This window comes from Rhinopithecus bieti, unplaced genomic scaffold, assembly GCF_001698545.2.
Source record: "Rhinopithecus bieti isolate Rb0 unplaced genomic scaffold, ASM169854v2 scaffold_30033, whole genome shotgun sequence".
NCBI lineage: Eukaryota > Metazoa > Chordata > Mammalia > Primates > Cercopithecidae > Rhinopithecus > Rhinopithecus bieti.
In genome coordinates this window covers 22,185-28,869 of record NW_016812939.1, presented here as the reverse complement: position 1 = coordinate 28,869, position 6,685 = coordinate 22,185, and the positions used below count along the sequence as shown (strand labels likewise).

At 35.0% G+C, this 6,685-nt stretch overlaps 1 pseudogene; it reads left to right on the top strand.

Moving 5' to 3' along the window:
• Window positions 1–285: 285 nt before the first annotated feature.
• Window positions 286–6,685, top strand: part of LOC108512214 (sodium- and chloride-dependent neutral and basic amino acid transporter B(0+)-like) — a 20,153-nt pseudogene continuing 13,753 nt past the window's right edge.

The following is a 6,685-nucleotide window of genomic DNA, read 5'->3' as shown; positions in this document are numbered from 1 at the left end:
AAAAAAAAAAAAAAGGCGTATAAAATCAGAGAATTTACATCTAACTGCACACCCACTAATCAAAATAGAGAATACTAGGGTTTTGAAAATTCGGATTGGCTGAAGTTTTGTTTACTCTGAAGTTCAGAGTGATCTAGACTTTCCAAAGTTCAGAGTCAGGCCTTTTAATGAAATGTCCTTGACCCTTCATATTGATAGTATCTATTAACAAAGGCTCACAGGAGATTGATATATTAATAAGATACAATATTCATGAAGCTTCTCCCGGATAAATTATATTACAAAATGCAATGCATTTTCTATAACACAAGTGATTCTGTGATCAGAAAACGGCTTATGTGTTTCAGTAAAGTGGCGCTCCAACGGACAAGTGGAATGGGTAAGACTGCAGTAACTGAGTGGTATTTAGCACTTTGTTGTCTTCTGGCTCGGCTCATACTTGGAGCAGCACTATTTAAAGGAATCAATTCCCCTGCCAAGGTAATTTGAAAAACATATTAGATAGTGATATAGCAGCTTTCCGATTTCATTGTAGTTCATTGTCAAGCATTATCAAAAGCATTTTTCTTTCTATAATGGAAGGATTCAAATATATGAAAAACTTTCTAAGCAGTCATCTTAAGCTGTAAGTAAATATATAGGATCTCAGTTTTTTGTTGTTGTTGTCGTTGTTGTTGTTGTTGTTGTTGTTGTTGTTTTGAGACGGAGTTTCACTCTTGTTGACCAGGCTGGAGTGCAATGGTGCGATCTCGGCTCACTGCAACATCTGTCTCTCAGGTCCACGCAATTCTCCAGCCTCAGCCTCCCAAGTTGCTGGGATTACAGGCATGCGCCACCACACCAGGCTAATTTTGTATTTTTAGTAGAGACAGGGTTTCTCCATGTTAGTCAGGCTGGTTTCAAACTCCCGACCTCAGGTGATCTGCCTGCCTTGGCCTCCCCAAGTGCTGGGATTACAGGCATGAGCCACTGCGCCCAGCCCGGATCTGTCTTGCTAAATACAAAACAAACAAACAAAATAATAACTACTACTAGAGTTGCACAATTACTCAAAAATTGGACCCTTTTAGCTGATACAGCATTCTGAGGCTTGAGAGAATATTCTAAAATTTCCTCTCATACCATGTAAAGAAGCATTTTGAATGGAATCATATATTGCAATGTTTGGTTTGGAAAATCTAGATCCTTGTTCTATAGAGTAATAGTATCAGGAATCCCCTAGTTGGAGAGAGAGAGAGAGAGAGAAATGTGTGTGTGTGCGCGCGCGCGAGTGTGTGTGTGTACACACTATGTATTTATTCTCTTAAATATTGCCAATATGTACACAGAACATTTTCTCTCAGGGAAATGGCCTCTTTTGAAAAATATTCTGTTACATTTTCTCACTTAATTGTTTACTTTTATAAACCTTCAGGGAGAATAATGGTGATTTAAGAGAACAACATGAAATTTTCTCCGTGAATAGTTGCACAATACCCAGAAAAAAATGTCTATGCGTTTTTAACTAGTCAGTGGAAATTTCCATAAGGTGGAGGACAGGAATAACTGGAGATCTTATCTTTGTATTCTCAGTACAATATCCAGCACATTCAATTAATGTTAAGTTGTAATGAGACATGCTGTTACATCACAAAAATACTGTGAATATCACAAATCCAGTGAAAACTTCCTAAAATGTTTTAGTTGCACATTTTTTAACCCCTTGGTTTCCTTTTGATGTTAATATTGAAAGCATCCATTAAAGGCCATTTACCCAGGCAATTAATTTTTATTGGTCTCTGAATGACTTGTTTAAATCATCTCCTTGGTTGTATTATAAAACATATGGATCAAAGAAATCATCCACATTAAGGCAAAGCTGGTCTCAAAGGCAATCTGCTCATCTGGAACCATGTGTTATCTAGTACAGAAGCAGTGCACTTGTATGTATGCTATCAAACTCTCTTAATGGTGGCTGCAATAACAGTAACAAGTGTCCAGTATTCACTTCAATATGCTTTTCTGGGATTTGGATATCTACTAGAAAATATTTTCCTTCGTCTTGAAGGCTGAATATATACTAACCACTGCAGGGTTTAAAATCATTTCCCACCTCACCTCAAAGCAGTAATTTACTGAGAGAAGACATTCAGTCTCCTCAGAAACGTATAAGGAATTTTTTAGGAAAGCATTCAATTTAGATCCCAAGTTATCACTGCTGATGTATTATTTATTTACAACCTAAACCTAGGAAATGCTAATTAATATATCAAAGTGTTTTTAAAATGTATCATTTGAGAGTTGTGAGAACACAAGAAATTATGCTAACTTTGCTATATCATCAGACCCTATGAAATTCCAGTACTTTATTTAAATAATCTCAACTTGCTAATAATTTTACTTGTGTACAATTATATATCATGATTTAAAAAATAACATTAATTTTTGGTTACTTTTTTTGATGGGTGTTATGTTTACAGCTCTTTTCCCCTATGTGGTCCTACTCATCTTGTTAGTACGATGTGTAACTCTAGAGGGTGCTTCAATAGGCATTTCATACTATATTGGAGCACGGTCAAACTTTACAGAACTTAGGGAAGCTGAGGTGAGTCTTACTTTGGATTTCAAATTATCTGAGGAGGTAAATCTTAAAAGCAAATGCCAAAATCTTTGGTTCCATATGAATATCGTAATGTAGTAGCTTGCAAAAAACATACAGCTAAATTTATTTAGTTTCTATCTACTAGGATGTCTGATTTAGCTGATATTTAACATGCCATTAATTCTCTTTTGTTGATGGTGAGATAATTTTCAGAAATAGGATTTTAAAAGTCATTTTTATTCATTTAAACAGATTCTATTTGACCAACAAAATTTTGGGCTTATTAATCTGAAAAATAATATTGCATTCATAAATATCTGCAAGTTGATGACTAGGACTATGTGTTTTATTGGATAAACTCATAGTAGCTTTAGAGATTACTGTTGCAAGTTTAATGGTCTAATATACATTTTAATTTTCTTCAAAATTTAATATCCCCAAAATATTGTCAAGTTTTGCCTAGTGAATTGTGAAGTTAAAACACAAATATGACATGTATTAAGCATTCCATAACCAAAATTGTTACTTATACCAAAAGTCTAACATATGCCGTGAATAAGAATTAGGTAACACTCTTTTAACTTTACCTTTAGATAATGGCTGAGTGTATCACTTGTATGTAAAATCATTTACAATTTTACTGCAGAGAGTATTAACAGTAAGTGTACTACAGATAGTATGCTTCTATCAATATGGCCTAGAATGCTTTCACTTTTTTATTAGTCACATCACATTCTTAGCACACATTAAGTTCTGTTCAAGTAAAAACCTATAATCTTATGTTGAAATCAAGAGACACTATGTTAATAGTATCTGCCATACTAGTAGTACTATTCAAAATGGATACTAGTTTTAGTTTGCTATAGTATTCTTCATGGAACTGATGCCAATTTCCAGCCATTGCTGTTTTCTTTTCTAAATACTTACAAGAGGATATGTAATTATTTCTTGTAAATTTTTTGGTAAGCAGTGCCAAGTGTATGAGATATTAGTTGCAGAAATCTGTCATTTAGTTACAATTACCTTTCTGAAAATTGAAATGTCAATCATTGGTTTTTGGTTACATTTTCGTGCTCAATAATTTTTTTTTTTTTTTTTTGAGATGGNGTTTTGCATTTTGACTTTCTATCTTGAGACCTTGCTAAACTCATTTATTAGTTCTAATAAGGTTTTTTTTTTTTTACATTCCCATAGGATTTTCTACACAATCATGTCATCATTGAAAAATATAGTTTTAATTATTCTTACATCTACCTTTTACTCCTTTTATAATTATACTTTAAGTTCTAGGGTACATGTGCACAATGTGCAGATTTGTTACATATGTATACATGTGCCATGTTGGTGTGCTGCACCCATTAACTAGTCATTTACATTAGGTATATCTCTTGATGCTATCCCTCCTCCCTCCCCCTACCCCACAACAGGCCCTGGTGTGTGATGTTCCCCTTCCGATTACTTTTTTATGGCATTTCCAGAACAGGCAAATTTAACAGAGACAGAAAGTGGATTTGTGGTTACCAGGGCTTAAAAAAGGAAGATTGGGTAGTGACTGTTACTGGGTATAGGGTTACTTTTTGGGGTGGGAAAAATATTCTGAGATTCGAAAGTGGTCATGGTTACAAACATGCTAAAAACCACTAAATTGTACACTTTAAAATGATGAATTGTATAGTATGTAAATAATATCACAATTTATAGAAGGATTAGACAGGAGTAAATGGGGAATATGTACATGTTCAGTAAGTTTGATCATTCTGGGACTGACATAGCAAAGAACTACAGCAATTCCAAGATAGGAGGTTATAGTCAGCTACAAAAATGTAAAAATAAAGGAATCAGTGGAGAAACAGAAATTGGAAAAAAAAAAAAAAAAAGTATAAAATCAGAGAATTTACATCTAACTGCACACCCACTAATCAAAATAGAGAATACTAGGGTTTTGAAAATTCGGATTGGCTGAAGTTTTGTTTACTCTGAAGTTCAGAGTGATCTAGACTTTCCAAAGTTCAGAGTCAGGCCTTTTAATGAAATGTCCTTGACCCTTCATATTGATAGTATCTATTAACAAAGGCTCACAGGAGATTGATATATTAATAAGATACAATATTCATGAAGCTTCTCCCGGATAAATTATATTACAAAATGCAATGCATTTTCTATAACACAAGTGATTCTGTGATCAGAAAACGGCTTATGTGTTTCAGTAAAGTGGCGCTCCAACGGACAAGTGGAATGGGTAAGACTGCAGTAACTGAGTGGTATTTAGCACTTTGTTGTCTTCTGGCTCGGCTCATACTTGGAGCAGCACTATTTAAAGGAATCAATTCCCCTGCCAAGGTAATTTGAAAACATATTAGATAGTGATATAGCAGCTTTCCGATTTCATTGTAGTTCATTGTCAAGCATTATCAAAAGCATTTTCTTTCTATAATGGAAGGATTCAAATATATGAAAACTTTCTAAGCAGTCATCTTAAGCTGTAAGTAAATATATAGGATCTCAGTTTTTTGTTGTTGTTGTCGTTGTTGTTGTTGTTGTTGTTGTTGTTGTTTTGAGACGGAGTTTCACTCTTGTTGACCAGGCTGGAGTGCAATGGTGCGATCTCGGCTCACTGCAACATCTGTCTCTCAGGTCCACGCAATTCTCCAGCCTCAGCCTCCCAAGTTGCTGGGATTACAGGCATGCGCCACCACACCAGGCTAATTTTGTATTTTAGTAGAGACAGGGTTTCTCCATGTTAGTCAGGCTGGTTTCAAACTCCCGACCTCAGGTGATCTGCCTGCCTTGGCCTCCCCAAGTGCTGGGATTACAGGCATGAGCCACTGCGCCCAGCCCGGATCTGTCTTGCTAAATACAAAACAAACAAACAAAATAATAACTACTACTAGAGTTGCACAATTACTCAAAATTGGACCCTTTTAGCTGATACAGCATTCTGAGGCTTGAGAGAATATTCTAAAATTTCCTCTCATACCATGTAAAGAAGCATTTTGAATGGAATCATATATTGCAATGTTTGGTTTGGAAAATCTAGATCCTTGTTCTATAGAGTAATAGTATCAGGAATCCCCTAGTTGGAGAGAGAGAGAGAGAGAGAAATGTGTGTGTGTGCGCGCGCGCGAGTGTGTGTGTGTACACACTATGTATTTATTCTCTTAAATATTGCCAATATGTACACAGAACATTTTCTCTCAGGGAAATGGCCTCTTTTGAAAATATTCTGTTACATTTTCTCACTTAATTGTTTACTTTTATAAACCTTCAGGGAGAATAATGGTGATTTAAGAGAACAACATGAAATTTTCTCCGTGAATAGTTGCACAATACCCAGAAAAAAATGTCTATGCGTTTTTAACTAGTCAGTGGAAATTTCCATAAGGTGGAGGACAGGAATAACTGGAGATCTTATCTTTGTATTCTCAGTACAATATCCAGCACATTCAATTAATGTTAAGTTGTAATGAGACATGCTGTTACATCACAAAAATACTGTGAATATCACAAATCCAGTGAAAACTTCCTAAAATGTTTTAGTTGCACATTTTTTAACCCCTTGGTTTCCTTTTGATGTTAATATTGAAAGCATCCATTAAAGGCCATTTACCCAGGCAATTAATTTTTATTGGTCTCTGAATGACTTGTTTAAATCATCTCCTTGGTTGTATTATAAAACATATGGATCAAAGAAATCATCCACATTAAGGCAAAGCTGGTCTCAAAGGCAATCTGCTCATCTGGAACCATGTGTTATCTAGTACAGAAGCAGTGCACTTGTATGTATGCTATCAAACTCTCTTAATGGTGGCTGCAATAACAGTAACAAGTGTCCAGTATTCACTTCAATATGCTTTTCTGGGATTTGGATATCTACTAGAAAATATTTTCCTTCGTCTTGAAGGCTGAATATATACTAACCACTGCAGGGTTTAAAATCATTTCCCACCTCACCTCAAAGCAGTAATTTACTGAGAGAAGACATTCAGTCTCCTCAGAAACGTATAAGGAATTTTTTAGGAAAGCATTCAATTTAGATCCCAAGTTATCACTGCTGATGTATTATTTATTTACAACCTAAACCTAGGAAATGCTAATTAATATATC